Here is a 14291-nt window from a genome sequence, read left to right on the forward strand (position 1 = left end):
TAGTACATCATTATGGGTTCTGTAGTATAGAGCATTATGGGTATTGTAGTACATCATTATGGGTTCTGTAGTATAGAGCATTATGGGTATTGTAGTACATCATTATGGGTTCTGTAGTATAGAGCATTATGGGTATTGTAGTACATCATTATGGGTTATGTAGTATAGAGCATTATGGGTATTGTAGTACATCATTATGGGTTCTGTAGTATAGAGCATTATGGGTATTGTAGTACATCATTATGGATTCTGTAGTATAGAGCATTATGGGTATTGTAGTACATCATTATGGGTTCTGTAGTATAGAGCATTATGGTATTGTAGTACATCATTATGGGTTCTGTAGTATCGAGCATTATGGGTATCCATCTGCAGTACCTGTCCCCTCAGTTCCTCCCTCTCCTGCATCAGCTGATTCACCTGTCCCCGTGCCTCCTCTCTCCTCCTCCATCTCCCTCTTCTCCTGGCCCAGCACTGTGTTACTCTAGCAGGGAGAGAGGAGGTAGTATACACAGGAGATGGGTGGATTATTAGTGGAAAAAACCTAGGATGAAACTCACAACGTTCTGCATGACAACACATTGAAACTCACAACCTTCTGCATGACAACACATTGAAACTCACAACCTTCTGCATGACAACACATTGAAACTCACAACCTTCTGCATGACAACACATTGAAACTCACAACCTTCTGCATGACAACACATTGAAACTCAAAGTCAACTAATATATGACAAATGTAAATTTATATAGTCACTTGGGACACAGGGGGAAAAGTCACTCACTTAAGTAAAAGTAAGGATACGTTAATAGAAAAAATTAAAGTCACCCAATAAAATACTACTTGAGTAAAAGTCTAAAAGTATTTGTGTTCTAAATATACTTAAGTATCAAAAGTACAAGTTTAAATACATTTCAAATTCCTTATATTAAGCAAACCAGACGGCACCATTTTCTTGTTTTTATTTAATTTACGGCTAGCCAGGGGCATGCACCCACACTCAGACATCATTTATAAACGAAGCATGTGTGTTTAGTGAGTCTGCCAGATCAGAGGCAGTAGGGTCGACCATTTTCCTGTCCTGCTAAACATTCAAAATTAAAACGAGTACTTTTGGGGGTGTCAGGGAAAATGTGCGGAGTAAAAAGTAGATTATTTTCTTTAGGAATGTAGTGAAGTAAAAGTAGTCAAAAATATAAATAGTAAAATAATGTACAGATAAACAAAACTACTTAAGTAGTACTTTAAAGTATTTTTACTAAAGAACTTTACACCACTGATTCTACTAGCAGTAGCATGTCAGTTCAATACCTCTTTCACCTCCTCAACTTCCTCTCGGAGCTTCTGCACCTCCTTGTCGCGCACCTCCTTCATAATGCCCAGCTCCTTGTCATGACTCTCCACCTCCTCGTTCAGGGCTCCCTTCAGGGCAGTCAGCTCCCTCTCCCTCCAATGTAGCACCTCCTCCTGCTCCTCCTGCACCTGAATGAGCCCCTGAAAGTCCAACCGCAGCTGGGCCAGGTCCTAGACACAGACACACTGGAGTATGTTGTTCTGTATGACTGGGGAATGTTGTTCTGTATGACTGGGGTATGTTGTTCTGTATGACTGGGGTATGTTGTTCTGTATGCTAGTTGTATGACTGGGTTATGTTGTTCTGTGTGCTAGTTATATGACTGGGGTATGTTCTGTATGACTGGGGTATGTTGTTATTTATGCTAGTTATATGACTGGGGTATGTTGTTCTTTATGCTAGTTATATGACTGGGGTATGTTGTTCTGTATGACTGGGGTATGTTGTTCTTTATGCTAGTTATATGACTGGGGTATGTTGTTCTGTATGACTGGGGTATGTTGCTCTGTATGACTGGGGTATGTTGTTCTGTATGCTAGTTATATGACTGGGGTATGTTCTGTATGCTAGTTGTATGCCTGGGCGTGAACCCAGTGTCTCTGATGGCACAGCTGGCACTACAGTACAGCGACCTTAACCACTGCGCCACCCGGGAGGCTAGAAAGCTTGTTTTCAACAGAATGTTTTGAGCATTATCAAGGAGCTTGTTTCTCTGTGCTTACCGTTAGAAGGAGCTTGTTTCTCTGTGTTTACCGTTAGAAGGAGCTTGTTTCTCTGTGCTTACCGTTAGAAGGAGCTTGTTTCTCTGTGCTTACCGTTAGGAGCTTGTTTCTCTGTGGTTACCGTTAGAAGGAGCTTGTTTCTCTGTGCTTACCGTTAGAAGGAGCTTGTTTCTCTGTGTTTACCGTTAGAAGGAGCTTGTTTCTCTGTGCTTACCGTTAGAAGGAGCTTGTTTCTCTGTGCTTACCATTAGAAGGAGCTGTTTCTCTGTGCCTTCTGCCTGTGTTGTGTTCTTAGCCTGGTCCAGCTCATCGTGCATCTCAGACAGCTGCTGCTGAAGGTCCTTCATCTCTGTACGGCCCTGCTCTCTCTCAGTCTTCACCCGGACTAGCCTGGCAATACAATATTAATATTTAATATTACAGAGCACCCGAGAAATCATACTATGTCAAGACGTTGTGAGGCAAATAGCGAAATGCTTACTTACACCTGTTCAATTCTTTCAGATCCTGTTTTACATTTTTTATTTCACCTTTATTTAACCAGGTAGGCTAGTTGAGAACAAGTTCTCATTTACAACTGAGGCCTGGCCAAGATAAAGCTAAAGCAGTGTGACACACACACAGCAACACAGAGTTACACCTGGAATAAACAAAACGTACTGTCAACAACACTATAGAAAAAAACATCTGTATACAGTGTGTGCAAATGAAGTACGGGAGGTAAAGGCAATAAATAGGCCAATAGTGGCGAAGTAATTACAATTTAGCAAATGAACACTGGAGTGATAGATGTGCAGATGAGAATGTAGTAGAGAGTAGAGAGCAAGTAGAGATACTGTTGTGCTGCAGGAGTTCTTAGGGGATAGGGACTAATAATCATCATCAAGGTGGATTATGGTCCTAAACACAATCCCAAAATGACTTCTAGACCCCTATGCACTTGTGGAAATGTTCTTACTCCTCTATGGCGACCTCGAGCTCCGCCTCCATCTGAGCCAGCCTATCCCGTAGCGTAGAGAGTTCTTCCTGTCTCCTGTCCAGTTCCTCCTGAATAGTCTTCATGTCTGTCTGGGCCTTGTAACACACCTCCGCCAGACTCAGACCACTCTGCAGGACACACAGTGCATTCAACTAAAGTGAGTAAACAATAACCACATATGACGATCACCACAAAGATAACGCCATCTGCAAAATCAGTACTAGTGAGAATAAACGTGTCCGAGCTGGACTCCATGCACATAAGAAGAAAACAAGTACAAATCTCTTGCTAAAAGTACTATATTGTACCGTACTGTACTGTACTGTATCGTACTGTATTATACCGTATTGTATCGTACTGTATTATACTGTATTGTACTGTATCGTACTGTATTATACTGTACTGTACTGTATCGTACTGTATTATACTGTATTGTATCGTACTGTATCGTACTGTATACTGTACTGTATTGTACTGTATTGTACTGTATTATACTGTACTGTACTGTATTATATACTGTACTGTATCGTACTGTATTATACTGTATTGTACTGTATCGCACTGTATTATACTGTACTGTACTGTATCGTACTGTATTATACTGTATTGTACTGTATTGTATCGTACTGTATCGTACTGTACTGTATTGTATTGTATTGTACTGTATCGTACTGTATTATACTGTATCGTACTGTACTGTATCGTACTGTATCGTACTGTACTGTATTGTACTGTATCGTACTGTATTATACTGTATTGTATCGTACTGTACTGTATCGTACTGTATCATGCTGTACTGTATTGTACTGTATTGTACTGTACTGTATTGTATCATACTGTACTGTATCGTACTGTATCGTACTGTACTGTATCGTATTGTATTGTATTGTACTGTATCGTACTGTATTATACTGTATTGTATCGTACTGTACTGTATCGTACTGTACTGTATTGTACTGTACCGTACTGTACTGTATCGTATTGTATTGTACTGTATCGTACTGTATTATACTGTATTGTATCGTACTGTACTGTATCGTACTGTATCGTACTGTACTGTATCGTACTGTATCATACTGTACTGTATCGTACTGTATCGTACTGTATTATACTGTATTGTACTGTACTGTATCGTACTGTATTGTACTGTACTGTATCGTACTGTATTATACTGTATTGTATCATACTGTATTGTACTGTACTGTATCGTACTGTATTATACTGTATTGTATCATACTATACTGTATTGTATTGTATTGTATATTGTATCGTGCTGTATTATACTGTATTGTATCGTACTGTATTATACTGTATTGTATTGTATTGTACTACTGTACTGTATTGTATTGTATCGTACTGTATTATACTGTATTGTATCGTACTGTACTGTATCGTATTGTATTGTATTGTATCGTACTGTATTATACTGTATTGTATCGTACTGTATTATACTGTATTGTATCGTACTGTACTGTATCATACTGTATTGTATTGTATCGTACTGTATTATACTGTATTGTATCGTACTGTATCGTACTGTATTGTATTGTACTGTACTGTATCATACTGTATTGTATTGTATTGTATCGTATTGTATCGTACTGTATTATACTGTATTGTATTGTACTGTACTGTATCGTACTGTATTGTATTCTATCGTACTGTATTATACTGTATTGTATCGTACTGTACTGTATCGTATTGTATCGTACTGTATTATACTGTATTGTATCGTACTGTATCGTACTGTATTGTATTGTACTGTACTGTATTGTATCGTACTGTATTATACTGTATTGTATCGTACTGTATCGTACTGTATTGTATTGTACTGTACTGTATCATACTGTATTATACTGTATTGTATCGTACTGTATTATACTGTATTGTATCGTACTGTACTGTATCGTACTGTATTGTATTGTATCGTACTGTACTGCACTGTATTGTATCGTACTGTATTATACTGTATTGTATCGTACTGTATTATATTGTATTGTACTGTATTGTACTGTATCATACTATACTGCACTGTATTGTACTGTATCATACTGTACTGTAATGTATTCTGTACTATGTATTGTACTGCACTGTATCATATTGTACTGTATCGTATCGCACCTTATTGCACTGTACTCTATTGTGTATTATACTGTATATTGTACTATATTGTATATTGTACAGTATCGTATCACACCTTATTGTATTGTACTGTATTGTGTATTGTACTGTATATTGCACTGTACTGCACCATGGTCTTATGCTCCAGCTGTGTCTTCAGCTGTGACACCTCTCTCTCCAGCTCTGCTCTTGTCCTCTGAAGCTCCTTCGCCTCCTTGGCCTTCGCAGCATAGTCCTACAAACAGGTCCAACAACACATCACCAACCTGCTTCTGCCTCACAGACAGACACAGTACTTTACCCTACTGTACTTTTCTTTCCTTTACACGGAAATACATTGGTATTTACAAAGATATGAATGTGTTAGTATAACATGCTTCTATATGGAAGTCTCAACCGTCTATGTAAACTACAGCAGTGGTTCTCAAAAGTTTTGGCTGGGGATCCCCTAGGGCAGCACAGCCATCGATCTAAACCACGTCTGGGCTGGGGATCCCCTAGGGCAGCACAGCCATCCATCTGAACCATGTCTGGGCTGGGGATCCCCTAGGGCAGCACAGCCATCCATGTCATCTAACCTCACCCTGATCTCCTCCTCCACGTTCTCTGCAGTCTTCCACTTCAGTTGGTTGATTCTGTCAAACACCAGGTTCACCTTCTTCTCAGTGATTGAGGTTTTATCAGTAGTCCTGAGGGAATACCAACAAACAGACACACGGGGTTCAATGACACCAGCCCCATATAACTAGCATACAGAACAACATACCCCAGTCATATAACTAGCATACAGAACAACATACCCCAGTCATATAACTAGCATACAGAACAACATACCCCAGTCATATAACTAGCATACAGAACAACAATTTTTACCTTTATTTAACCAGGCAAGTCAGTTAATGACATAATTTCTTATTTTCTTATTTTCAACATACCCCAGTCATATAACTTCAACATACCTACAGAACAACATACCCCAGTCATACAGAACAACTACTCCAACACTCTAACCACTAGGCATACGCTGCCGTCCCATATAGCATACAGAACAACATAGCATACAGAACAACATACCCCAGTCATATAACATACAGAACAACATACCCCAGTCATACAGAACAACATACCCCAGTCATATAACTAGCATACAGAACAACATACCCCAGTCATACAGAACAACATACCCCAGTCATATAACTAGCATACAGAACATACCCCAGTCATATAACTAGCATACAGAACAACATACCCCAGTCAGCATACAGAACAACATACCCCAGTCATATAACTAGCATACAGAACAACATACCCCAGTCATATAACGCACACAGAACAACATACCCCAGTCATACAGAACAACATACCCCAGTCATATAACATACAGAACAACATACCCCAGTCATATAACTAGCATACAGAACAACATACCCCAGACATACAGAACAACATACCCCAGTCATACAGAACAACATACCCCAGTCATACAGAACAACATACCCCAGTCATACAGAACAACATACCCCAGTCATATAACTAGCATACAGAACAACATACCCCCCAGAGTCATACAGAACAACATACCCCAGTCATATAACTAGCATAAAGAACAACATACCCCAGTCATACAGAACAAACAACATACCCCAGTCATATAACTAGCATACAGAACAACATACCCCAGTCATATAACTACATAGAACAACATACCCCAGTCATATAACTAGCATACAGAACATACCCCAGTCATATAACTAGCATAAAGAACAACATACCCCAGTCATATAACTAGCATAAAGAACAACATACCCCAGTCATACAGAACAACATACCACTTATATAGATACTGTGTGTGGGAAATCTGCAGATATTCTGTGTGTAAGATAATGAAGGGTACTAATCAAATCAACTTGTATTGGTCACATACACATGGTTAGCAGATGTTAATGCGAGTGTAGCGAAATGCTTGTGTTTTAGTTCCCAACAGTGCAGCAATATCTAACAAGTAATATCTAATAAATACCTAATACACACAAATCTAAGTAAAGGAACGGAATAAGAATATATAAATATATGGATGAGCAATGTCAGAGTGGCATAGGCTAAGATGCAGTAGATAGTATAGAATACAGTATATACATATGAGATGAGTAATGCAAGATATGTAAACATTATTAAAGTGGCATTATATTACCTTTATTTAACCAGGCAAGTCAGTTAAATACAAATGTGTATTTTCAGTGATGTCCTAGGAACAGTGGGTTAACTGCCTGTTCAGGGGCAGAACGACAGATTTGTACCTTGTCAGCTCAGGGATTTGAACTTGCAACCTTCCGGTTACTAGTCCAACGCTCTAACCACTAGGCTACCCTGCCGAACACATGAAAGTGACTAGTGTTTCATTTATTAAAGGGATTTAGCTTTGTGCTACAGACACAGAGCCTGACAGAGCCTCCATTTCCAGGCTTCCTCACGTTCCTTCAAGCCCTTGGTTGAATGGTAACGCCAGACTAAAACGTTTCAAATGTCGATATTAATAGGTGCCATTTACGCTGACACTTTAATCCAACGCAATTTACAGTCATACATTTTACATACAGGTGGTCCCCGGGAATCGAACCCACCATCCTGGCTTTGCAAGCTCCATTCTACACTGACTGAGCTTCAGAGGACCGACATGTTTCAGATGTTGCCAGTTTTTTTTAAACTCACGACAGTGAGGGGGTGAAACTGATATTTCATTGTTGGCTATTTGGAAGGCTGTTCATCATCGTAGTCTGTATTCCTGAGCTGGCGTGTGTGTGTGTGTGTGTGTGTGTGTGTGTGTGTGTGTGTGTGTGTGTGTGTGTGTGTGTGTGTGTGTGTGTGTGACACACACACACACACACACACACACACACACACACACACACACACACACACACACACACACACACACACACACAGCTGAAACAGCAATCCTTTGTCAGACTAACAGCTGTATGTCACATTCTCTCCCTCAGCTCATCAAAGGCAGGATATGAGAGGCAGGATATGAGAGGCAGGATATGAGAGGCAGGATATGAGAGGCAGGATATGAGAGGCAGGATATGAGAGGCGGATATGAGAGGCAGGATATGAGAGGCAGGATATGAGAGGCAGGATATGAGAGGCAGGATATGAGAGGCAGGATATGAGAGGCAGGATATGAGAGGCAGGATATGAGAGGCAGGATATGAGAGGCAGGATATGAGAGGCAGGATATGAGCGGCAGGATATGAGAGGCAGGATATGAGAGGCAGGATATGAGGGGATATGAGAGGCAGGATATGAGCGGCAGGATATGAGAGGCAGGATATGAGAGGCGGATATGAGAGGCAGGATATGAGAGGCAGGATATGAGCGGCAGGATATGAGAGGCAGGATATGAGAGGCAGGATATGAGAGGCAGGATATGAGAGGCAGGATATGAGCGGCAGGATATGAGAGGCAGGATATGAGAGGCAGGATATGAGCGGCAGGATATGAGCGGCAGGGTATGAGAGGCGGATATGAGAGGCAGGATATGAGAGGCGGATATGAGAGGCAGGATATGAGAGGCAGGATATGAGAGGCGGATATGAGAGGCAGGATATGAGAGGCAGGATATGAGCGGCAGGATATGAGAGGCAGGATATGAGAGGCAGGATATGAGCGGCAGGATATGAGAGGCAGGATATGAGAGGCAGGATATGAGCGGCAGGATATGAGCGGCAGGATATGAGAGGCGGATATGAGAGGCAGGATATGAGAGGCAGGATATGAGAGGCGGATATGAGAGGCAGGATATAAGAGGCAGGATATGAGCGGCAGGATATGAGAGGCAGGATATGAGAGGCAGGATATGAGAGGCAGGATATGAGAGGCAGAATATGAGCGGCAGGATATGAGAGGCAGGATATGAGAGGCAGGATATGAGAGGCAGGATATGAGAGGCAGGATATGAGCGGCAGGATATGAGCGGCAGGATATGAGAGGCAGGATATGAGAGGCAGGATATGAGAAATGTGTAATGGTCACATGGGATCAGGGTCGGGGGTCATTAAGTTCCATTTTAATTCAATCAATTCAAAATGGAAACCGAAATTCCAATTCTCCTCGTTGGAATGAGATCGGAATTGATCCCAACTCTCTTTGGGGAAAACATTCCAGCTGGTATCTTTCCAAGGGAGTTATGTCACACCTAAAAAAACCCTCTCGGTAATATAAAGGTTAAACAGGTAAAAGAATCATGACAGTACTCAGTGGTTGATTTAGTCCAGTGTTACTCACCCATCGTTGAGGTAAGTGAACAGTATCTTTTTGGCGGTGTCTTCATTTGGTTGTGGTTCAATTGAGACCTCGTGCTGACCCCTCTGACCTCCCAGAAGATCTGGAGTGATGATCTGATTAAATGAACACACAACAGGATATCAAAGGTGTATCAATCAATTAATCACTCAATCAATCACAAAAAGTTAAAAGAATGCTTTACAGTAACCCGACTGGGACCCTCAAAGAGCAAGCAAAAGCACAGTAGCAAAGGCACATTTGCAAGGAAAAGCATAGATGGAATCAAGGAATATAGATATATATATATATATATATATTTATATATATATTATTATTTTTTATTTATTTATTTTTTTACTCTTTAAACCGGGTAAAACCTCTAAAGCTAATCTCTTTACCTGAATGTCTCTCTCTGACTCCTCCTCCGTGTGGTTGAGAGACCTGGATCTGGTCATGGAGTTCTCCTCCACTCCGTACAGCACATTCACCGCTCTGGATGACCTTCCGCTAGGCTCCTTCTCATCCCACTGTAGTTTATTAAACATCACAGTGGAGGATCCGTTGGCCCCTCTCACCTTCGGTGACCCTGGGGCGCTGGTGGATCCGCCTGGAGTCTCTCCCCTGGCCCCTCCGATGACCGAGACAGGGCTGGAGGGGTCCAATGGGTATGAGTGACACTGTTGTCTGCTGTCCACGCTGCGTGACCTCCTCCGGTCCTCTGGGGGTATCCTCCCTCTCCTAGGCCCAGCTCGACCCATCTGTTGGGGGCTGTCGAACTGGTTGATCAGGCTACCTATGGAGGAGATGGGCTCTGTGTCCACTGAGTTTGGGGATCTTCTGGGGATGTTGGTGACCTCGTTTGGGGGGCTTAGTAAGGTGGCCAAAGAAGAGTGGTGGGGCGCTGGGGCCGAGACAGGGGCAAGGCCTGGGCATTGGGTCTGGGTGGGGGCTGAGACAGGGGCAGGGCCTGGGCATTGGGTTTGGCTGGTGGCCGAGACAGGGGTGGGAGCCCACTCTACGCCCCCAGCAGGCAGAGGGATCCTGGCTGCTCCTGGTCTAGACCCTGCTGCCTGGATCAGAGTGGCCTCTGCCCCACTCTGGAGAGACGTGGTGAGATGTCCCGGCCTAGGTACAGAGGCTGTCTGATTGGGCGGAACAGAGAGTCTTCGGCTGGAGGAGAGGCGGGGGCTGAGGCTGTTCCTGTCTGGGTTGTAGGGTTTCAGCAGCTCTGGGTGTCTCTGGAAGTTCAACACCGTGTTAGATCTCGGCATGGTCCTCTGTGACTGCTGTAAATGTGACTCCTGGAAGTCGAACATGAACGCAGCGGACGCCAGAGGAATCCTCTGTGACTCCTTAACCTCAGTCAGAGCACCTCCACGAGCATACTCCCTCTGGTGGTTGGGAGGTCTGCGCTCCACATTGGGACTACCGAATGAAGATCGCTTCACATTGGGACTACCGAATGAAGATCGCCCATCATTCACCATGAAGGTGTACTCAGACTGGCTGTGGGCGTTGACAAACACTTCCTGGTGGTCCCAGTGCCTGCTGTAGCTCTCCAGGCCACCAGATGGCAGAGCTGCTCTACTATCCCCGTTCAACACAACGTAAGGAAGACCCTCAATTCCCTGAACTTGTACCCTAACCCCGAACATGCTGCTGCTGTCGCTGTGAGGTCGAGGGCTGCCTCTGGGACCAGGCCTAGGCTGCTGCATGTTGTAGCCCTGTTGTATTCTACTGAAGTCTGGAGAAGAGCCACTCACTCCGTGTCTGTGAGACTCCATTTATAGAGCGTCAACGTTAAGACAACGTTGTGTGTTTGCTGGGTCCACACTAGTCCTGAATGAATAGAGGACCTCCCTCAGAACTGAAGAGGTTCACAGCTATAAAAGACGCCAAATACAACACGTTAGAGGCTGATGCATTATTAGTTGACTAACCATTACCACGGCTCTTCTTAACCTGGAGGCTCCAATAACCACCCCTGTCTTTACAACAGTTTAACCCCAGTGAAAAATACATCACTTTCTATGGCATCAGCTGGATGAGGTGACTGTTTACAAAACAGAGAGAAGTCATGTGGACCAACTGACAACAATGACATCCCAAGTGCATCTGATGTCACTCAGAGACAGCTGCGCTAACCAGTTAGCCACAGAGAGAGAGAAAACACCAACATCAACACACAGCACATTGATATAGAAAACAGTTTATTCAGTGTGCTAACAGTGTAACTATTGTATATAGGACAATACTGCTGCATGACGAGTACCACTGGCCGTGGTCGCGCCAACCAGACTATCGTTATCCACACACACACACACACATTCCGACCAGACTTTTGTCATCCACATGTTTATGATATGATTATGAGAGAAAGTCAGTTACGGAACAAAAAACAAAAACACACGTTCGTTTTTAGAACAATGTACATTGTTATTGAAATAAACAACATGCAAAAGTACTGTTTTCTAATATAGGTGACAATTGTTACCGTGTTTACAGCCCACCGGGCAACAGCTGTCAGTTCAACATCTCGTTTTGATTTACATTTGGTTGATTTGTCAACTATTGTGACTTCAACAACAAAATGTCACCATGTCATTGGATTTAGGTTCAAATTTAGGTGGAGAAAAAAAGGACTTTTTGCAATTCCACGGAGTTTTCCACATTTATTCAACATCATCACTTTGATTTTGGGTTGAAATGACGTGTAAACAACGTTGATTAATCCAGTTTTTGCCCAGTGGGAATACACTTCTTTAATGAACAAAAATATCTAAAAAATTAATTGAAATTATTTACATTTAACCTTTATTTAACTAGGCAAGTCAGTTGAGAACAAATGATTTTTTACAAATATGGCCTACCCCGGCCAAACCCGGACGACGCTGGGCCAATTGTGCCATGCCCTATGGGACTCCCAATCATGGCCGGTTGTGATACAGCCTGGATTCGAACCAAGGTGTCTGTAGAGACGCCTCAAAAACTGAGATGCAGTGCCTTAGACCGCTTAGAACACTCGGGAGCCCCCTTTGAATTATTAACCCATATCAAAAATGTGTATCCTTCACAAGTACTTTATCAACCTCTATTTGTACGATTGTAATTAAAGACAAAGGATATATGCATGAATAATCCACAATGCAGTTTTACTAGCGGATAATAAAATACCACTCTACCTTTACTAACGGATCAAACTTGATGTTCTTGAACGATAAAACAGCCTACCAAAAACAATCCCGAAACGAGAATCACTTTACAAAGCACTAACTGTGCAATTGGTTTGAGTAACAGTTGTTGTAGACGGGTTTAGAAAAGTGTCCCAGTGCGCAAAATCTTTGTGATTGTCTTACCTAAATTCGCGCAGTTCTGTTAAAAGTAGTGCCCTGGCTGAAGTGCCAGTGTGGCGGGGGCTGTTTTATGGCGCTCGGGATCCCCCCTCCCTATTCCAGTCTCTATTCACAAGTAAGTGTTCCCCCTAGCGGAATTGTCCAGCTATTCAAGAAATTGCGCGTGTGTTCATCATCATCATCATCATGATCATTAACTCCTCGAATAATACATACCGGATGTCTTTTCTGAGAATGAAAATTGTAGGGAAAAATAAGAAATAGTTTTATGGTTTACATTTCCTGTAGATGACATAGGTGACACTCATCAACATAACTGTACATACCTGAAGGTATGGGTTTTACAGACATCCCCCCCATTATGGAATTCTCCAATATACAATAAGCCGTGGCTTGTTTAGGGTATCATTATTTACAATGTCTGGTAAAATATATGCCCCAAAAAATATTTCTGACAAAAAAATCATTTTTTTTGTTTCAAATTTAAAATCTGTAATTTAGATATTTAGATATTAGTAATTGTAGAAAAGATCAACTACAGCAAGTTAGTAAAAAGTAATCAATATTTTCTATAAAAAAAAACCGTAACAATTAAGTATTAATCCATCTGTAGCCTAGCCAAAAAGTGCACTTAGCTCTAAAAACTCTGACTCTGCCTAAACACAAGCATGTACATACAACTAAAAGGCTCTGCATGGTCAACCCGACATCTGCCGTGGCCATACATCACTTCGTGGAGCAGAGTAGAGCTGTTGTCAAGGAAGTGAGTTTGTGTTTATGCAGGACCTTCAGCCCTCACCGTTCGTCAAGGAGCACGGAGATGCAGTACGGAGATCGATTTGGCCTCCTCAAGCCTCCGCCATTGCGTCGCACCCTCCGTCCGGGGCCTCCAGCTCATATTGCTCTGGAGGCTCGATGAGGCCAAATCGAGCTCCGTATGGCGATGCCGTGCGCCTCCCAAATTCCGTAACAATGCGAAGGGATCCGTATAGCTCCATATAGCTCCGGATTGACATGATTGGTTAACGGTAGGTGGGGCGGTACATCCTGTATAAACACAAATGAACTTCCTTGACAACAAAAATGTAGAACTTTGACGACAGGCTATCAGAACAAGTTCACAAATAAAAAACATATTTATGATACCTTGTCTAGGGATTTCTAAGACACAAAAATGTGTTTGAACTCCTGGAAAGAGATCAGGGAGGTAATGGGGCTAGAAGGGTGAAGAGGTCAATGGGAATGAAGACTGGGGGATAGAAGGACGCTGGATTGGCACACACACATAGCTAGCATACAGAAATCAGAGGTGGTCGTCAAAGCCGTTTTTACCTGTAATGCAGTTGATTGATGACATGAACATGTATTGGGGTTGACATCCATACAAGCATTTTTACTTCAACGTCGTGTGAAATACACAAATAAACAATAGCCTTAAATGTAGACTAATTTTGCTGGGGGGGGGGGGGGG

At 42.3% G+C, this 14291-nt stretch overlaps 1 pseudogene; it reads right to left on the bottom strand.

Annotated features, from left to right (window-relative positions):
* LOC135556914 (cingulin-like protein 1) overlaps positions 1–14287 on the bottom strand; it is a 33751-nt pseudogene extending 19464 nt beyond the window's left edge.
* Between the last annotated feature and the right edge of the window lie 4 nt (positions 14288–14291).

The sequence above is a fragment of the Oncorhynchus masou genome, chromosome 15 (genome assembly GCF_036934945.1).
Source record: "Oncorhynchus masou masou isolate Uvic2021 chromosome 15, UVic_Omas_1.1, whole genome shotgun sequence".
Lineage (NCBI taxonomy): Eukaryota > Metazoa > Chordata > Actinopteri > Salmoniformes > Salmonidae > Oncorhynchus > Oncorhynchus masou.